Genomic DNA, 21,861 nt, shown 5'->3' on the forward strand with positions numbered 1-21,861 from the left:
GTGTCCAACAGGCTGAGCACATACAATTATTTGAAACGAAGTCACAAAAAGAGCTCAGACACCTCATCAAGGAACCAACCTCGGTGCTTTCGAATACAAATATCGCCAGAGGTACGGGTGTCCCCATGCTTTGTCATTGCTATTTAGTCGGGGCTGGGGCTAGGCCCAAGGTCACCCAGTGGCTAGCACCACTCAGTCACCGGTTTTTGCTTCTGTGCGGGCATGGTCTTGTGTGTGTGTGAGGATATGCCATATGTGTGTGTGCGGTGCAGGTGTGTGTGTGTGGTGAGCATGCTTGTGTTACATCATTTCTACACTCACTCTGCTTGGCATCATGCCAGCAGAGCTGACTCCATTAGGTCCTTTTCTTGAGCTGCTGCTCATCCAACACTACAAACACTTGTCCCTCAAAAGTCACCATTTAGAAAATGAAAATAAAAGCCACAGATACAAATAAAATATTTACAAATCATATACTTGTATCCAGAATGCATAAAGAACTTTCAAAAGTCGCTTATGAGCATAACAACCATGCTTTTAAAATGGGCAAAAGATTTGAACCAACTGTTTGTCAAGGTGGACTCATATACAGATGGTCGACCTGGCCCTGACCGGGAGTGTCATTTGGTTGGACCATCATCCTGTGCACCAGAGGGTTGTGGGTTCGATTCCCAGTCAGGGCCCATACCTACGTTGTGGATTTCACCTCTGGTTGGGGGCGTACAGGAAGCAACCAAAAGATTTTTCTCACATTGATGTTCTTCTCTCTGTCTGTCTGTCTGCCTGTCTCTCTCAAATCAATAAAAACCTATCCTTGATTGAGGATTAAAAATAGAAAGAAAGAGAGATGACCTCATTTGGCACTAGGGGGTGCAGATGAACAGCAGCAGGTAGCACTACAGACTGTGAGGCTAAAGTGAAAAGACCAACAGCACCAAGTGCTGGAGAAGCTGTAGGGAACGTGGAAGTCTCACACGGGGCTAGTGGGAAAGCCAGGTTGCATCACTTTGGAAAGAGGTTTGCCATTTTCTTAAAAACTGAAAAGAGTATGTATGATATGCACCAGCAATCCCATTCCAGATTTTTCACAAAAGAGAAATGAAGAGACACAGGTACGCAGGTCACCAGAGCTGGGTGGGCATGTGCTGTCCCACAGTGGGGTCCTTGCCTTGGCCCCAGGAGACTCCGAGCTACCAGTACTCAAAATCGACTAAAACTTGACTTGAATTTAGTGTAAAATATGCTCAGGGTCAGCAACTTTTGTTAATTTTATGTATTTTCATTTATCTTCACAGTAAACAGATCACAGCCTGAGTTCATCTGCATGTAAGTAAGCTCTAATCTTACCAGAGTAGTTTTATCTGAAAATTAGCTGTATTCTCCTCTTAAACTGTCTTTCTTGAAAATGTCTTCCTTACTGCAAGGTTATTAAATATCCTCCACATTCATGGCTAATTTTATAATTTTTATTTGCTTTCTTTATATTTTGATTTCCAAATCATCTTAAATTTATGTTTCATTCACTGAAATAGGAGCTCAGGTTACTTTGTCACAACATGCTATCGGTCACCGTGTTGCCTTTCCTGGTCAATGGGAAAGGCTCCTTTCCCGACACCCCCAGTGCCCGTGGACCCGGGCTCAGACCTCCCTTCAGACTCTGTGCCTGTCTCACGGCCCCATGGCCCGTGGCAGTACAGTGCTGTTTCCATGACAGGGCTTTACTCAGCTACATTTTAACATCTGTAGGTGAATCCCCCTCTGCAGAGCTTTTATTTTTTATTACTTTGACAATCCCTTCACTTATTTATTTTTCTACATCAGCTTTAAAATCATTTTGTGCGGTATCCAGACCCCTGGAAATTAAATGGAACTTACATTAAGTACAGGCACATCTCGTTTTATTGCCCTTCACCTCATTGTGCTTCACAGGTACTGTGCTTTTAAAAAAGGAAAGGTTTTTGGATACCTGCATCCTGCAAATCTATCAGCACTGTTTTCCCAACAGCATTTTCTCACTTTTTGTCTCTATCACATTTTGGTAATTCACATAATATTTCAAACGCTTTCATGATTATTATACTATTATTGTGACCGGTGATCAGTGCTCTTTGATGTTACTATTGTAACTGGTTCAGGGTGCCCAAACTGCACCACTATAAGACAACACACTTCAATGGTAAATGTTGTGTGTGTTCTTACTGCTGCACCGACTGACCATTCCCCATCTCCCTCCTGCTCCTTGAGCTCTCCTGTTCCCCAAGACACAGCAATGTTGAAATTAGGCCAATCAATAACCTAACAATGGCTTCTAAGTGTTAAAGTGAAAGAAAGAGTCAGGGGTCTCTCACTTCAAATGAAAAGCTAGAAGTGATTAAGCTTGTGGAGGAGGCATGTGGAAAGCTAGGCCTCTGGCACCAAACAGGTAGCCAAGTTGTGAATGAAGGGAAAACTTCTTAAAGGAAATGGAAAGTGCTACTCCAGTGAACACACAAATGATAAGAAAGCAAAACAGCTGATACGGAGAAAGCTTTAGCGTCTGCAGAAATGATCAAACCAGCCACAACATTCTCTTAAGCCAAAGCCTAATCCAGAGCAAAGCCCTAAACTTGAATCCTATGAAGGCTGAGAGAGGTAAGGAAGCTTCAGAAGAAAAGCAGAAGCTGGCAGAGGTTGGTTCATGAGGTTTAAGAAAAGAAGCCATCTCTATAACATAAAAGGGCAAAACAAAGCAGCAAGTGCTGAACTAGAAGGTGTAGTGAATTACCCAGAAGATCTAGCTAAGATCATTAATGAAGGCGGCTGCACTAAACAACAGAATTTCAATGCAGGCAAAATAGGCTCTATATTGGAAGAAAAGGCTAGTGTAGCTAGAGAGAAGAATACAGGCCTGGCTTCAAAGCATCAAAGGACAGGCTGACTCTCTGTGTTAGGGGCTAATGCAGCCAGTGACTTTAAGTTGAAGCCATTGCTCATTTACTAGGGCCCTTAAGGATTAGCTGAATCTACTCTGCCTGTGCTCTGTAAATGGACAACAAAGCCTGAGTGACAGCACAACTGTTGGCAACGTGGTTTACTGAGTACTTTAAGCCCACTGTTGAGATTTACTTCTCAGAAGAAAAGATTTCTTTCAAAATACTACTGCGCTTTGACAATGCACCTGGTCACCCAAGAGCTCTGATTAATGTTGTTTTCATGCCTGTTAACACACCATCCATTGTATGCCCATGATCAAGGAGTAATTTCAACTTTCAAGGCTTATTATTTAGGAAGTACATTTTGTAAAGCTCTGGCTGCTATAGATAGTGATTCCTCTGATGGGCCTGAGCAAAGTGAATTGAAAACCTTCTGGAAAGAATTCACCATTCTAGATGCCATTAAGAACATTCATGGTTCATGGGAAGAGGTCAAACTATCAACATTAACAAGAGTTTGGGAGAAGTTCATTCCAACCCTCATGAATGACATTGAGGGTTCAACAGTTCAGTGGAGCAAGTAATTGCAGATGTGGTGATCATAGCAAGAGGAGTACAATTAGAAGGGAAGCCTGAAAAGGTGACTGAAGTGCTGCCATTTTATGGGAAATCTTAATGGATGAGCAGTTGTTTTTTATAGATTAACAAAAAGGGATTCTATTTTTGAAATGGAATCTACTCCTGGTGACGTTGTTGTAAAAATTGTTGCAATGACAGCAAGGAAGTTAGAATTTTACATAACATTAGTAAATAAAGCAGCAGCAGGTTGGAGAGGACTGACTAATTTTGAAAGAAGTTCTATTGTGGGTAAAATGTTATGAAACAGAATCGCAGTCTACAGAGAAATGGTTCCTGAAAGGAAGAGTCAGTGGATGCAGAAAACTTTATTGTTGTGTTTTAAGAAATTACCACAGCCACTCCCAACCTTCAGCAGCTACCACCCTGATCAGTCAGTAGCCGTCAACATCAAGGAAAGGCCCTCTGCCAGCTAGAAGGTGACAAGTTGCTGAAGGCTCAGATGATGGTTAGCATTTTTTAGCAATAAAGACTATTTAACAAGGTATATCCGTCATTTTTTAGACATAATGTTATTGTACACTTAATAGACTACAATATATTGTAAATATAACTTTTCTATGCCCTGGGAAACCAAAAAATTTATGTGACTTGCTTTATTGCAATCATTGCTTTATTGCTGTGGCTTCTAACAGAGCCACAATATCTCCAAGGTATGCTTGCCTTTCTACACCTTTACATGGGGGGACCCCCACAACCTCACATCTACACACAGTAGTGACCCAGAATGTCAGCCTACCCTAGCTGATCAAGGGGACAGAGGTGTCAGCCACCCTCTTCCAGGGGTGTGCCCTGGGAGTTCCTTCCACCCCTTCATGGAGACCCTGCAGTGGGCAGCTCCAGCCTTCTGGGCAGGGCATATTGAGCCAGAGTTCTTGGGTCGGGGGTACATGTCTCCCCATCTTACAGCTCAGCTGGCAAAGAGGCTCCGTGAGTCTGGAATGGGGAGCTTAGGAGAAGTGCACAGTTAGCCAATATCTCATAGCTTGAAGATTACTTCAGATTTTCACTTAGTTTAATAACCAGGAATCATAGTTTAGTGTGAAAAGATCGTTTCCTTCTAAATAACCCACTACTTTTTTTTCTAGGTCTAATTCCTTAGAAACTTGGTTGGCAATACTATTATAAAAACCTAAGTCATTTTTAAATTCTCTTTAAGTATTGTCAACTATGGTACTTGAAGAAAATCTAGAAGCACTTTTTTCTTTATCCTTTAGTGGAAAGAATCACAGAAACCTGACTGGACCAGGATCTTCAAATTACACGCTAAAATCAAACAAAAACCTAATTTTTTTCCAACTTGCCTAAGCAATGCATATTCCTTGGGATACTGCAAAATTTCCCCCTCTAAAAAATGAACATCACGCATAATCCCCAGCCACCAGCAGCCACTGCTGGCATTTTCTCTCTTTCAGGCCTTCCTTTGCAACAGTTTTGTCTGTGCATTACACAGATGATGTTTCAATTTATGAAACTGTAATCATAAAGCACAACTATTTAGAAGTCGTCTTTTTAACTCCGTATAGTGTGAACGTCATTAAAAGGAAAACATAATTAGATGAGTATAAATTATTCCATCTCTGGGTTATAGTATTTTTCGCATTTTCTGAGTATTATTCTTTATTTTCAATCAACTTCTTACTTGTCTAACAGGATAACAAGCAGCGCCTGGGGAGCCCAGCAAACACCTTGGGAGCCCAGGGCAGGGCCTGAGAGAGCCCCCCAAGCCCTGGGAGAGCCCCAGCAGAGCCTGGAAGAGCCCTTCTGTGCGGCGCCTTAAACAAACCCAAGATCGAGATGGTGCAGGGTGAGGAAGCCCAGTGGGCGACCCTGAGGGAGCCCCGAGCCACCCTCAGAAGCCTTCCCCTGCCAGCAGGAGACTCTGGGAGATGCCCAGCCGGGGAGCCCCTCGGCCCCAGGGCAGACCAGGCTGCCCTGGGGGAGCCGCTGTCCTGGACACGCATTCGGGGTGCAGCCCGGGGCAGAGAAGCCGCCGGCGGCTGCGGCCTCCCGCCCACCAGGGGAGCCCCCTCAGGCCTTAGCGGGGTCCCGCTCCCTGGACGGTCCTCCCAGGGCCCTGGAGAGACCCATGGGCCCGTTCCCCGGCCCCCGCTGCTGCCCCCCCAGTGCCCAAGGCAGGCCGCAGGGCCACAAGGAACGTCACGGGCCAGGCTGGGCTCCTCCACGACTCCGGGGAAAGAACACTGACCGTCCCTCCGGGGACAGCTGTCCAGGCCACGGGCTCCCCACACCCCGCCACCGCCCGCCAGCTGCTGCCACAGCCGCGCCGTCGAGGAGCCGCACCGGGCGCTGGCCACCAAGCACCGCCAGGACAGTTTTCAGGGAGGGACAGTAAGGGGCCCCGAGGGAGCAAGTGGACGTCGGCCTGTGAGAAGGTCGGCGTGGGGAGGAGCAGCGCAGGGGACAGGACCGGGTCCTGGCTGTCGGAGCCCGAACAGGTTTCTCTCTTGCTGTGCCGGCTGCATGTGGGGTCCCCTGAGCCCCAGAGGAACTCTGCCAGAGGAAAACTGTCGTTTCCTTGAGCCTTGTTTCCAGTTCTGTGGCCGACAGAGGACAGGCGACCCGCTCCGCACTCCGAGGCCTCAGACTAGAGGGACCAGTGACCGGTGTCATTCAGTAGTATGTTGAAAGGCATTTTTATTCCAAACATGACTGAGCTGAGAGCTCTGAGTTCCTGTGATACAGAATGATTTCTTGTATTATGCCTCTCCTTTTCTTTATAATTTCTAACAAAACTATAGCTGCGACATTTTGAGTCGTGTTAATTTTGTTCTTTAACTGACTACTTATTGCAGGGGGAAAAAGCACACAAAACAACACAACACCCGCCAGAGCCCAAAGAAACACCTTGAGCAGCCCAGGGCAGCGCCTGGGAGAGCCCTGCACCGCGCGTGCCACAACCTCACCCCCCCCCTTTGGGACCCCAGGGCAGCGCCTGGGAAAGCTGCCCCAAGGCCTAAAATGCCCTGAGCGCCGCCTAGACACCTGGGGAAGCCTCCTGCAGCACCTCCCAGAGCTTCACACAACACCTGGGGGAGCCCAGTGAAGCACTAGGATAGCCATGCACAACTCCTGATGGAGCCCTAGCAGTTTTGGGGAAAACTCTGCACCAAACCTTGGACCCCAGTGGGGAGCCTGCCTGAGCCCCACAGAACACTTGGGGAGCCTGGTGCAGCACCAGGGAGAGCTGCACATGCTTGGGATCTAAGCAGAGCAGCCTTGGAGGAACCAGTGACACAGGGTGTTTGGCACATGCTGAGCAGATGGATGGCCCTTTCCCACCTCTGCCTGAAACTCCACATCCCAACTGTTCCAACTAAGGATTGGAAGCTTGGGAGACATCTGGAGACAGCATGCATGCATGGGCTTCGGTGTTTGGCTTCTGTAATATTCTCCAAGCTTCTGTGAGCAGTGGATACAAAAGAAGTCTGCGTGAAGTGGAACAGAGATGTTGTCCTGTGGAGCCACAACCAACTGACAGGTTTACACACACATGTGAGGCACCCTTCTGGGCACTTCCAGGAAGAGCTGAAGGACATTTCGAGGAGCCCGAGAGCCTGCTTTTCCTTGGGATACTGTCTGGGTACACATATCGATGCACTTCTTTCAAAGTCTGGAGGAAGAATGGTTTTCTTGGGAAAACGAGATTAGGAGAGGAGGCAGGAAATTCTACTGTCTGCTGTATACACTTCTGACATTTTAATTTTTTTACTAAGAAACATTACTTTCATAATAGTAACATGCAAGAAGATAGTCCCATTTAGAAAAAATATATACAAGAGATGATAGTTGGCTTTTCAGGATTGAGCCCTTCTTTGCAGTGTGCTGGTAAGAGCACGAACCCACAAGAACGTCATCTAGTGTCTGTTGTGACCAGTGCGGGAAATAAAGCACAGAGCATGGCAGCTTCCCTGGCCCCAGTGCCTGGAACCAAACAATGTCCGAGGGCAAAGGCTGTGGAGCACCAGGGCCAGTTATTATCCCTGGCCTAGACGTCCTGACTGATTTTGCCTCCAGTGTTCTTAGGAAAACAGCTCCTTTTGTGGACAGTCACCACCAGGATCAGAGTGTTCCTCTCTCACACATGCTTAGATTGCAAACAAAAGATGGGCCTGAGACCTGGCCAGTGTGGCTCAGTTGGTTGGAGCATCATTGAGTACACCGAAAAGGTGGCAGGTTCGATCCCCGATCAGGGCACATAGGCACATTGCGAGGTCGATCCCGGTTGAGGCACGTACCGGTGGAAAACGATCCATGTTTCTCTCTCACATTGATGTGGGGTTTTGTGTCCTTCCCTCCCTCCCTCCCTCCCTCCCTCCCTCCCTCCCTCCCTCCCTCCCTCCCTCCCTCCCTCCCTCCCTCCCTCCCTCCCTCCCCTCCCTCCCTCCCTCCCTCCCTTTCTCTCTAACATCAGTAAAACAGAGTGAGAGAGGTGGGCCTAAGGTCTCATATCCTGGGGCTCTCATGAAAATGTCCCAAGTTTTTCATCAAGATTCACAAAGCCTGGCCCTGCCTTCCTCTCCAGCCTCACCTCTCCCCTCTTCAAGCTCTTGCTGTAGGCACTAAACCAGGTGTAGCCCCTGAACTGTCACCTCTCTCTGACCTGGGACCCTTCCCCTGCTCCTTGGCTCATTCTTTCCCAGCTGTTTCAGAACTCCCTGCAGAGAGTACTCTCTGGGTGAGTTAACCCCAGTTCTCTCTGGGAACACCCTGTGTCATCCCCTGAAACATCATCTCTGGTCGCCTGATTAGTATGTGGCCCCGGCCAGACTGGCAGCTCTTTTGCTGGCAAGCATCTTAGGGTTCTCTCAATAGCCTCCGGCTCTGGGCATAAAGCTCCATAAACATTTGCTGAATGAATAACCTGCTGGCCTGGCCTAACCCTGCAGGCATTCTTAAGTCAGGCTTCACCAGCTCTCTTGGAAGCTTCTCACAGTCCCTGGGGGAGAAAGATGGTGGCAAAACTCCAACAAATAATTGCACTTACTAAACTGTCTCTTCCTGGAAGAGAAACTTCAACACAAAAGGACAGTTAAATGCCTACAGAGGTAACTAGGACTGCAGACCTCCCACACAAAGTTCTCGATGTGTCCATTTACCAGGGAGAAAGAGGAGCTACAAGGCCTGGAAGGCAAGGAAAGCCCATGGGGACTGGGGGGACTGGAGGTCTAGTTTGAGTCTACCCCAAACCACTGTGATTTGGGGCAAATCTTTTTACCTCTCAGGCCTGTCTGTCCCAGGGACTGTGACATAAAGAGCTGGGTCAGGTGCTGGCTAAGATCCTGGGACAAGACATGGGAGAGAAGCTGACCAGCTCCCAGATAACATGAATCTCTCCCTCCCCCCACAGGCCCTCAGCCCTGGCCCTGACCTTACACTGCAAGTCCTGCGCAGGAAGTTCCTGGAGATTGGGATGATGCTTCATCCACTCTTGCAACAAACTCCCTTAATGCCCTCTAAGGGACAAGCAAATTGCTGGACCCTGATATACACCTGTGAGCAGCCTGTCTTCGTAGTGGCAAGGCATCATGCTTAAGAGTATAGACTCTGGAACTAGACTGCCTGGAATAGAATCCCAGCTAGTCTATCTATGTGACCCTGGGCAAGTCACTTGACCTTGTATATCTTAGTTTCCCGGTGTATACAGCCGTGATGATAGAGTCCCTACCTCATAGAAATGAGAGGATTAAGTGAAGTCATATATGTTGTGTTTATGGTTAGTACCAGTAAGTCCTACATAGAAGTTCTGATGAAACAGACTGAAACAATAAAATGCAAGTGCGCTCTATAGCAAGGGTAAGTGCAAGTTGTTTCAGGAGGACACAAGGTGGGTGCATAGGCCAGACATCTAAGGGCTTCCCACAGGACATCACGCTCTAAAGAGAGACTTAAAGAATCAGCTAGTGATAGGAATAAGCTGTGAGGACAGGAAGAAGAATGTTCCAGGTTCACGGAACAGCCTGTGGAAAGGCATGGAGGAAAAGGCCATGCTTTCTCTGGCAAGTTTGCTTCATTTAAAAAAATTAAACAAACAGAAGTCAGTCACTAAGGAACAGTTATTGCAGAATTTGAAATGTGCCTTCTCTCCATTCAACCATTCATGTCCAAACTGCGAAGAATTCAGAGTCAGAGGAGAAAGCGCAAGTCTGAACTAAATTCATCTTTGAAGGTGAGACCAACAGGGCCAAAATGCCTCACAAAGACTCTCTTTACTGTCAGTAGGAAACAAACATTTATGATCCTCAAACTTTTAGGTTAATGGAATCATTTCTTGGGAGATTTCTGATCGGTAGACACTCTACAACATAACATAGTGCAGCCTTAGCTTTTACTCCCCTCCGTCACCCCCAGCACAGACCCTTGCATGTGATAAGTACCCAAAGGCCTGTTTTTTTTGCCTTTTATACTTGAATACACTAAATTTTAGTTTGCATCTTAATTTTTTAACAAATGCTTTTTCAATGGTGTTAAAATGAATGCTGCCAATGCCCACTGGTTCTCTTCCCACTCAGCTTACAGAAAACAAGTGTGAGCCTGCCTCTGAGCTCTCAGAGTGGCACACTGATCTCCAAGATGACCTCATCCCAGAGCTGTTTTATAGTCAGCTAACAAATCTCAGCATGAACTGAGAGCAAAAGTTGGAAAGACAATAAAAACACAAACAAGCTAAGATTGTACAAGTCAAGTCGGTCCCGAGATCCAGTGAATCTATGATTAGATTTCAATTTTAAGCAAACTAAAGGAAGAAATTGTCCCAGGAGGTAATAAGCCCTTTTCAGAAGACCAGCAAAGTGTATTTTATTAACAAATGAAGAACTGCGGTTCCTAAGATAATAGAAGGGCAAGAGGGATTATAAAATTCATCTAAGTCAGGGATATTCAAACAGGTTTTGACTGAGGAACCGTTGCCCAAACGAAATATTAGCCAGATGTGAAACCAAATAAAACACACCAAGTCAGAGCTGCTCTGGTTGAAGGCCAGGTCCTGGCCCCAATGGCAGCTCTTGTACCTCTACCCAAGAACTTTTAAAACCACTCATTTTAGTCTAACCTACTGCCCTGCCATTTTACAAAAGGAAAACCTGAGGCTGAGAAACAAATACTTGACTTGTCTAAGGCCACACAGCGAGTTGCTGGCAGAGGTCAGTGAGGTCCTAGGTGCACTCACTGCAAACTCAGGGACCTTCCAGGACACCTCACTTACTGGCCTGGAGGGCGGCTGATGAGAAATAGATGGCGCACGAGAGGAGAATTGCCCGGCCAAAGGCACAGAGGGACAGGGCAAGCAAAGTCGTGTGCTGGCTGCTAGCTGCTCGGGGGCTCCAAGGTACCCACTCAAATGAGAAGTCAGCATATGCCATCTCTCTGCTGGATCACCTGCCTGAGATGGTGGATTGGCACAGTCAAGTCAACAGACAGGAGCCGAGCATCTGCTGTTGGGCGCTGGGCAGCCGGCCGGGTCCAGCAATACAAAGGCGAGTGAGCCGCGGGGCTCACGGTCCAGCGCAGGCACCCAGGCAGGGTTTCCAAGGATGAGTTTGTCACCAGGCAGACAGGAGAGGAGGGGCATCTCGCTCAGAGACAACAGAAACTGGTGTTAAACAGAGGCAAAGGGTGCTCAGGTGCAGTTCAGAAAGACGGTGGGTGGCGCTGTGAAAATCCACAGCTCAAAAGGCCCTGCAATGGCTGGACAGAGGGACTAAGGGTCGGGATGGAGAGCACTGGAGGTTTTCATTCCCAAAGTGAGTGTGGGGAGTGGAGCAGTAGAGGGGACAGGAGGGCTCTGCTGACTTCCATGGCTCCCGGGGAACTGCTGGAGGTGGTTCCAAGTGAGAAAAAGCAGAGTTGAGGACGGCCAGCGGTGTGGCTCGGGTGGTTGAGCCTTGTCCCATGCACCCGGTCTCGGTTCCATTCCCAGTCAGGGCACAGGCCTGGGTTTCGGGCTGGATCCCCAGCAGGAGGGGGCAGGAGGCAGCTGATCAGTTCTCTCTCTTTCTCTCTCCCTTCCTCTCTCTGAAATCAATAAAAAACAAATTCAGACGAAGAGGAGGAGGAGGGGGAGGAGGGGGAGGAAGGGGAGGAGAAACAGGGAGCCAGCATTAGCTGTCACCAGTTTGAGGTGCCCTCAAGGGTCCTCTGGGTGGATCCGTCCAGCAGGGAGGGGGTGTAGGTGTCTGATCGGGACACAGCACAGGCTGGGGGCTGCCTCAGCTTTAACTACTGAAGGGAAAGGCACCGCCGGTTCCCCCTGTGGGTGCAGAGCTGGTTTCAGGCCTCTGCTCTAGGTGCCTTTAACAAGCACAATTTTCTGAAATTGTGTGCTGGATGTTTTCTTTCCCCAACTCATCTAGTAGATGCAAACCCTGTCGACTTTGACCTCAGGGTAGCTGGGCAATGCAGCCACTCCCCAGAGAAACTGGCTTCCTCTGAATTGAGAAGCAAATTGATTTTCAAAGATAATAAAATATAGGACACTGAAAGGTATGGAGCATCTGCCCAATTTAGCTTTGTCCCACTCTTTTATGGACTAAAATCACCGCCATTCTGCAACAGAGAGAAGTTCGAATGTAAGGAAGAATGTAAAGGTGCAGTTGCCTAAGCCAGGGAACCTGTACAAGCTCAGATGTGAATCAGGGACTCGGTAGTCATTGGGTCACCCTGTCTTCCCAAGTAACCCATGGCACTGAGACACACTCAGAACCACGGGAGTTTACAATTCAGGCCTGAGAACCAGCACAGCAGCTCCAGGAACTGGTCATTCAATTGGCCGGAGAAGCAAATAGAAAAAGGAGAATTGGAGGACGTGTGTGGCAAATGTCAACAGAAATTAAATGGCGCTGAAGTTCAGAAGGAGAACTAGGACGATTAACCCGAGTCAGGAGGAAAGGCTCATGGAGAGGAGATGCCATCTCAACAGAGTGTAAGCAGAGGGCGGGGTGTGGAGAAGCAAACAGGGGGAGGGCAGGGAGGGCGGGGAGGGGAGGAGGGAAAGCCAGCAGCCCAGGGCCTTTCAGAGTCCGGGGGAGGGGATTCTGGGGGGGCAGAGGGTTGGCACTGGGAGTGACCTGAGATGGAACTGGGGGTCTGGGGCCCTAACCCCTGCTGGGCCTCATGGTGGTCAGGGGTGTCCTGGAGGGACTGTGAGGGACATAGGACAAAGGGCCTGGGAGGGGCGGGTGGGCAGGTAGCAGACACTGTCAGGGACCCAAACCCTGACCCTGGGAGAAGAGGCCGGGGCCTGAGGAGAGGGGCAGAGCCAGCTGAAGGTAGCTTCGTGCAGAAGAAGGCGTGGGAGACAGGCCTTGACGGCTGGGCGGTTTGGCGTGACGGCTGAGGCAGGAGAGCCAGGTCAGCAAGGCTGGAAAGGTGGCTCCCAGAGCAGAGGCCCAAAGTTCAGGCGCCCTGAATACAGGGCTTGGGGAGGTGTCAAAGGCCAGAGGCCACAGGCCGGCTGCAGCCAGGGGTGCTGGCCAGGGGACAACTGGGCCTTCCCCCGCAGGCAGCGGGGCTCCCTGACAGCGGCCATGCGAGCGCTCACTGGGCCAGGAGCGTGCGAGGGGAACGCCTGGCAGTGACACACTGGGTGGCATTCACAGCGCTGCAGCTGGTAGCGAGGGTGGTGGAGAGAGAGCGGGGAAGCTGCCCAGGCTGGGCGCGGGCCTGGAAGCAGCCACACAGGCCCTGCCGCCCAAATCCCAATGTGGGCGCTGGGGGAGCAGCAGAGGGACGGGAAGCGCATTTGGACCTGACCTGCAGGCCTGCAGGTCTGAAGGGAGAGGAGGCTTCGAGGTTTCCAACAGCCACCCTCACCCACCTCCCGCCCCCACGCACTGGGAACGTTCCAGCAGCATGTTCCAAGGGACAGGGCAGAACCTTCCCAAGGGGAGGACCCGCCCCTCTGGCTATTTTTAAATCCTCTTTACACATGTGCTTGAAAAAGGTTCTCTGAGTGCTGTAAGAGCTTCTAAAAACATTCTTTTTATGTATAAAATTTTTTATTGATTTTAGAGAGAGGAATGGAGAAGGTGAGAGAGAGAAGCATCAACCGGTTGCCTCTGGGGATCAAACCCCAGTCTGGACATGTGCCCTGACCCACATTCAAACCAGCGACCTTTAGGTGCATGGGACAGCGCTCAACCAACTGAGCCACACTGCCAGGGATAGAAACATTCTTAAATTGTGGACATCATCTTTTCAGAAAAAGTAAGTAAACATACTTTTGGTGCTGTTTAAATAATTAGTACAAGGTGAACCCCTGTGTGACCTCCCAGGCCTCAGGAAATACAATGTTGGCAGCCCCCGAGAAGCCAGCTGTGTGCACCTCCAAATTCACAACCCCAACCCCACTCTCAGAAGTGACCGCTCTCCTGAATTTTGAGGTTACCATTTTTGCCCTTTACTTTCTACTTTTAACACCTGCATATGCCTCCTCAACTGGTAAAGCATCATTTTATCAATATAAATAATATCATACTGTGGGAGTAAAAGAAGTGAAATAAAATAGCAAGGTAGTGTGCCACTGGAGAGAAGACAGAACACTGTAAGAGAATTGAAAGGCTAGGAACAGACCCACATATGCATACAAATTAGATAATACCTATTTCATATCCTTTATCAAAATAAATTCCAAATGGAGTCTTTTTAGTGTAAAAATTGAAATAATAAAAGGAATAAAAGAGTATTGATGGCTACATTGTTTATTCTAGCAAAATTCTGAAAACCACCTACCTGACCATCAATACAGACAATAAATATAATAAAGCACTAGGTTGTTTTTAATATGGATGAGATAGACATCTATGTACTATATTTCCTGTTATGGAAAAATAATACGATGATATATTATTAAATTTAAAAGTAAATTGCACGAAATAACAGCAAATTCATATTTGTGTCTCACATACACACATACACACACACACACAAATGCATACATAACGCTTGTGCAACATTTACTATGTGCCAGGCACTGTTCTAAGAGCTTTGTGGATTTTCACTCATTTAGTTCTCAGCAGTCTGGCTCCCAGGGAAGAGACTGAGTAGAAATCAACCAAGTTCTGAATAACTCCAAAGCCCAGAATTTCATGTAATGCTCATTTTCAGGTAGCATCATGGTTGGAGTATCCAGAAGATGGTTGGTCATTTTACCTGGGTGATCTGTGAGTACCATGCCTTACTCAGGGTGAAATATTGGAATTTCAGGAGCCTGATACCCAGAATTTTTGTCAAGCTGTCTGGTGTTATGAGAACGGGTCGCATCTGCTTTGTGGAGGTGAGCCAGGCCTATGCGAGAGCCAGAGGGATTCTCAGAGAAGTGCTGCCTCCTGAAAGGGAACTCCACATGGCCTCATTAAAAATCTGCTCACTTTCCTTGGTAGAAGTAACTCAACCCTAGCTCATCTCTTCCAAGTAATAGAAAACCCCGACAGTGGAGGCCCTTAATGGTGCAGCTCAAGTGCACAATGCCTGGGCATAGCAATGAACAGATTATAGGCATGGCTGTCAGGACTGCCACTCTCCACACACTTCGTTACAATCTTCTTCTCTTTTTTTCATAGCCTGAAATAGTTACTGAAATTTTTTAAAAACTTAAAGATTAATTTAAATTATTTATTTTATTTTTATTTAAAAAAAAATATATCTTTATTGATTTCAGAAAGAGGAAAGAAGAGGGAGAGAGAGGGATAGAAACATGAGCGATGAGAGAGTCATTGATCGGCTGCCTCTTGCACGCCCCCGACTGGGGATCGAGCCCACAACCCAGGCATGTCCCCTGACCAGGAATCGAACCCCAATAGCCTGGATCCCAGGTCGATGCTCAACCTCTGAGCCTCACCCAGCCAGGCTAAAATTAATTTTTAGAGATGGACGAAGGGGGTGAGAGAGAGAGAAAGAGAAGGAGGAAATCCTTTCAGCTCCCCAAATCAAGAAAATACACTTATGACTGCTAATAGGAATAGAGGAAAATGCAAATAAAAACACTCACGTGCTCTGACGAGTATTAGCTAGAGGCGCAGTGATGCCCTCTGGTTGGAGTGTACATTGACGCAGCTTTTGTGGCTTGGTAATACATAGCAACTTCACATGTGTGTAGTCTCTAACTGCTGTTTCACTGTTAGGAACTCACCCCAAAGATCACTGGAAAAGATGCCCATGTAATGATGACACGGTTCAGGGTCCACTCAGAGAAACAGAAACCATACTAGGTACTTTCAACACAAACAAATTAATCCAGATGTTTGAAGGAACAACAGGGAAGAATGCAGGTGGTGAGGACCGCCCAGTGGCTGGAAGAGCCCTGCCAACATCAACCAACATCAGCAGGGGTGGTCTAGCTGTTGAGGGGCAGGGGTGAGGGGGTGGGGGGAGTGAAGCTATTGCACAGCATGCCTATAGAAGCTCTAGTGTCTTTAATTGGAAGAACCTAACAGGAAGCCAGCTCTTGAGGGAGTCTGGGAAAAGTAATTGGCAGATGTATAGCTCTGGGATCTCAGAGCAGATAATAGGATAAGCTTAAAGCTCAGAGAAAGTAGGTTAAGTAACAAGCACAGGGATGTTCATGGTTTGATTGTTAAGGTTTAAATAAAAAAATAAAAAGACCATCTATATGCTCATCAGAAGGAGATTGGTTAGATCAGTTGTGGTATAGCCATCCAATAAAGAGCTAAGTGACCATTTTAAAAAAATAATGTTGAATAGTTGATAAAAATAATGTTTAATAATACAACATTACTGGGTGAAAAGATGTTTCCAAATAGTATTTTTATTTTCATTTATTTAATGTGCGTGTGTACGTATATATGTATATATAGAGAGAGAAACTTTAGAAGGATGTTCACGAAAATGTTAAAAGGGATTATTTCAGGAGAGTGGAACTTAGAGACTGTCCTTGTTTTGAATGTATTTTTCAGGGGGTTTTTGTTTCTTTGTTTTTTGCATTTTTGCATGTGTATGATTATCACAAGGGAGAAAAACTGGAATTTGGAAGAAGAAAATGAATTTAATGAGGAAATAAAGGATTCTTTTAAAATAGAAACTTAATAGAAAATCAGAAGGTAATTGTTTTGTTTCACATTTCACTAAGTTCTAAGATTGCCTTGTACTTTGGAATTCTTGAAATTGTTTTTTTTAATTTGTTTACTGTTTTGGCTCATTCCTGTTTTCTTTTTTACTGATTAAAGAAAACATTGGATGAGCTCAAAATTTCTCCTACTATCTTTAAAAATTATAATTTGTATACAGTATTATAGTAGTTTCAAGGGTACAAATAGTGATTAGACATTTACATACCTATTATGTGCTCACCACTCTAAGTCTAGAAACCGTTTGTCACTGCGCAAAGGTATCACACTATTATTGATTATATTTCCCTTCACCGTTTCACCCATCCCTCTGTAGTAGGAACAATAGGCAGGTGCAGAGGGTCATCAGGGCGCAGAGCCCCAGTTGCCTAGCAACGGCCAAAACTATAGGCCTTTCCATGGCCACCCCCTTCAGCATTCACCCATGCAAGATGACATCTGGGCCTCAGCTGTGTTCCAGCTCCAGGCCCATAGAAGCAGCTCTCAGGAGTGACACCCAGGCTGACCAAGACCAGCTGCACTGACTAATGAACGCCTGGCACTGACCAACCAGTGGAGCCCAGGAGAGGGCACACCAGGAAAGCTGATGCATGTTCTGTTGGGATTCTCCCCTAAGGCCTCCAGATAAAAGCCCTTGGTACAGGGATGACTTTCCCCACCCCATTGCCCCAGGTGCATTTTCCTTGCCTCTTTCTCCTAAGCTCCAAGGTCCCTTTTTTTGGCCTCTGAAGCTGTTTCCTGAACTCATTTCTCCTACGGCTAATTTCTTCTACCCCTTTAATTTTCTAAGTAAACTTTTGCTTATATTTGAGTCTTGGTTCTGAACTCTTTCTTAGCCAGAGCTCAAGTATTGAGGTTGCTGAACCAAGGTCCGGCAAAACTTGTTGCTAAAGCCTGTTTTTCTGCCAGTAACAACTCCACTCTTCCCCTCGTCTGGCAACCATCAGTTTGTTCTTTGTTTCTATGAGTTTGTGTGTTTTGTTTGATGTTTTATAAATTGCCACATATAAGTGAATTCACGGGGCATTTGTCTTTCTTTGTCTGACTTATTTCACTTAGCATAATGCCCTCCAGGTCTATCTTGGTTGTCACAAATAGCAGAATTACATTCATTTTTTATTGCTGAGTAATATTCCAGTCTCTATGTGTATACCATGTAATCTATTCATTTTTTTATTGCTGGAAAACTAAGTCGCTTCCATATCTTAGCTATTGTAGATAATGCTGCGATGAACCCAAGCTTGCATATATTTATTAGAGGCCATGTTGTTTTCTTTGGATAAATACACACAATAGAATTACTGAGTCATGTGGCAGATCTATTTTTCGTCTTTGGAGGAATTTCCATACTGTTTTCCATAGAAGCTGCGGCAATTTGCCATCTTTCCAACAGTGCATAATGGCTGCGTGTTCTAGACATCCTCGCCAGCACTCAGTGGTTGAATTTTTAAATTGTGGCAGGTGATATCTCATTGGCTTGCTTTGCATTTCCTTGATGATGAGTGATGTTGAGTATCTTTTCATATGTCTGATTTCCATCTGTATGTCCTCTGAAAAGATGTCTCTTCACATCCTCACCCATTTTTTGAACAGATAGCTTATTTTTCCTTAATGAGTTGGATGAGGTCCTTATCTCATACTACCTTAAATAATCCCAACTACAGTTGCTTCTCATTTGTGAGTGTGACCTTTAATTTTTCTCTTCACAACTAAGAGAAGAGATTATGGGTGTTTGTGTTGTAAACTCTGATTTATAAGAAGATAGGACTTACTTGGGGAGTTTAGTTACTGAAGTAACCAGAACATAATAATTTTCATTTCACAAACAAGCCACAAATCATAAAGGACAGCATTTTATTGAGTCTGTAATTGTTTTTCAGACAATTTATTATGGAAACTTTCAAGCATACATAAAAGAAGGTGAATATTATGGGTCCCACGTATCCACCAACCAGGTTACATATGGATAACTTAAGGCCGCTTTAGTTGAATTTATAATTCTACTCACTTTTTCCTTTCCCTACATATTTGAAAGCCAACCCCAGACTCACGATATTATTTCATCTATGCATCTAAGTATCTCTATCAATAAGAACTCTTAAAAATTAATCACAATATCTTTATCACGAACACAGTTAGTGGTAGTTGCTTAATGTTAATAATATCTCATTTATTTTCTTAAGAGTGTAGTAATTTTGCAATAGTTTGTTTTTTGGAATCAGAATCCAGTTGAGGTTCCCACACTGATATCGGTTGGTATATGCCTCCGAAGGGCCTTGTCTCTTTTGGCTGCCCACTCCAGTTCTCTGTTTGTGCTTGACAAAGAAACCAGGTGTTTCACTTGCAGAGTTTCACAGGGACTGGTTTTTGCGAGTTATATGTCTTTTATATACTTTAGACAGTTCTTTATATTGCCTCTAAAGTGATAGTTCAGTGTGGATGCCTGATTAGGTTCTGATTTTATTTTTTGGTTGTTCCAGGACCACTTTATAGGTGGTAGTATACTGTTCTACCAGGAGACATGTGATATCTGGTTATTTTTCTTTTGATAATGTTAGCAGCTGATTGTGCTTAGTAATCAGTGGGGATGTTCTATTCTGTCATTCCTTCATCACTTGTTAGTTGAATATTTTTGTAGAGGACTTTCTCACCTATTCTTTGGTCTCCCGGTGTTCCATCTATTTTGGAAAGGCAGGATAAGTGCTTGAAACTTTTATGTCATTGACTAATGTTCCAAATAAAATGTGACTTTACTACCAGCCTCTAAATGCGACAAATTAAAAATAATTTGTCTTTAAAAACTATCATTATAAACTCACGTATTTACATGTATTTGTGTTTCAGTCAATTGTAGGGATCACTGTACTCGATGGTCAGATTTCCCCACCTATACCCAGGAGCCCATTCAGCTTGACTGCTGAGTTCTTTTGGACAACTCTGCTAATCTTTGTAATTTTTTGCAATCTTGTACGACAAGATATTCTAGGCCCATCTTGTACATGTTCTGCTCCAGACTTGGACTCAGACACCCGCCTAGGGAACCCTGGTCCTTTTCAATGGGAATGGTATTAAGAAATCAGAGTGTGAGTCTTGCTAATTGCTAATTTATGGGCTACTTTTGTAGGAGGATTTAGTCAACACAGCTACAGAAAGTCTTTTGGAAGATAAAATGCACTGAGTGTTTATCTTGATTATTTCAGATCAAATTTATGAGTACAGGATTTTTATTGAACATCTTCAGTTTTATGTTTCTCTCTCTTTTTCCCCAGGCTAAGATAAAACAGGATGATAAAACTATATGACAAACTCATTTGAAATATCCCAGAATATATATGTAACAGTTGCCGAATAGCAGCACCACCAATGTTATTCCTAAAAACTGCTATGTGTTAAGGTAGTTCTCTTTTGTATTTAGGGTGTGTACATTAAGGATGTACAAATTCCTGTGTTTCAAAGTTCCTTGAGATGAATTTAAAGACAGGTCTAAAAGCAAGGCTAAAACTTTCTAAAAGGTTTACCTTCCCAACTGCGCCTGGCCCCATGCCCCAGCTGGCCAGCGATGGCCTTTGGCCCCCACCCGTCCCCCCGCGCCGAGGGCCATGCGGCATTCACGGAGGCCAGTCTGATCCCTGCTGCCTTACAGGGCAGTCTACGCACAAGCCGGGAGGCCATGGGCTTTATGCTCCGGGCCTTGGAAAGTTCACGGGACAGCTGCCGATGGCCTCGGGGACCAATACACGGGCTAGCACACTCATCACTTCCACCAGGCGAAGGCAGGCAAGGGTGGCCGTGGAGGGAGAGTGAATTGGTGCACAGAGGTGCCTTTTCAGGTGGGGCGGCCAGGAAACAGGCCTCTCTGAGGAGATGTTTGGGCCGGGAGGGGAATCAGAGGGCCAGGGTGCTTGAAGCCCAGAGTAGGTTTGCAGGTAGAGGAATGGAATGCGGGGCCCCAGCCTGAGAGTTTGCGGGCAGCGCTATGGGGGTGCAGTGAGCATCTGTTAGAGCACCGAGGCAGGAAGGCAGGCCCACGCAGGCACCAGGCACCGTGCTCAGAAGGGTGCCATCCTCAAAGCCTTGTCCAATTTCTCTTTTTGGGGGGGGACACCTGCTGCTTCTTCCCACCTGGCCTGCTCTGCAATGGGGACAGGCTGTGTCAGCCTTCAGCAGAAGGTTGTTCATTAGAAGGTTCTGGGCCAGGATGACAAGGAGGTACTAGCCTGAGTGCTGGGACTTGGGGTGCATGAGTATCTCTCTCACCCTCCAGGACCCCTCCAGTGGGGGAGGTCTCCTTGGGCTGCTGAGAAGCTCAGCCTCCGTGCAGGAGGGTTACCTGAGGTCACTTCCAGTTTCACAGCTGTGGTTCCTGTGGAGCTGGCCAAGGAATCCCCACTTCAGGCTCTGCCTTCACCATCTTAGCTAAAGGGGTACCCCCTCCCCCCCACCCCACCCCACCCAACCCAAGCTCTGTCAAGGGAACCATCTGGGCTTCTGACACCACCCCCTCACTCACTGACCCTTCCATCCCCCACAGGTTCTGTTCTCACTCTACCAGCAACAGACCCCCTTTCCCTGTAAACACACTATCAGGCTCCTAGCTGGAGAGTCCACTCCACACAGAAACCTCCAGGGGTGTCTGGTTGTCAGCACCTCACCTGTCCCAGAATTGCCTGAGGCAGGATCCAGCAGGCAGGGGCTCAGCTTGTGGGGGCAGGCAGCCTGGCCAAGGCAGCAGAGGAAGTCAGGGTGGGGAGCCAGAGAAGGGACAGTTGGTGTTGGCTGTGCACCAGACACCACAGAGCAAGCGAGAGAACCTGGTGGCTTTGAGTCTCACACATTTCAGATCTTTCGGTTTGCCCTCACACTTTACTGATAGTTTGGCTGCTTCTCTATTAAGTTCTAAAGACTCTCAGTACTTGCAGATTGGCTCCCCTTTAAATTCTACAAAATCTGAAGCCAGGTACAATTTTTAGGTGCCCATCTATCTGAGGGAATCTTAATTCCTTTCTTAACTATTCCTGTCTGGTTCTTGGAGCATACTTTGGGTCAAAAGTTTAAATCTCCTTGAAATACACATTTGCATCTTCCTTCTTTGCATCTTCTCCATTCACTCTCCTGGGCCCCCTAAGAAAAATGTGTCACCAGTTTCTGCTCTTCCTGTCACTTGAGTTTTTCCTGTAATTATCACTTCTTTACTTCTCTCTTCCAACATC

Source organism: Miniopterus natalensis, chromosome 9 (assembly GCF_054644295.1).
Source record: "Miniopterus natalensis isolate mMinNat1 chromosome 9, mMinNat1.hap1, whole genome shotgun sequence".
NCBI lineage: Eukaryota > Metazoa > Chordata > Mammalia > Chiroptera > Miniopteridae > Miniopterus > Miniopterus natalensis.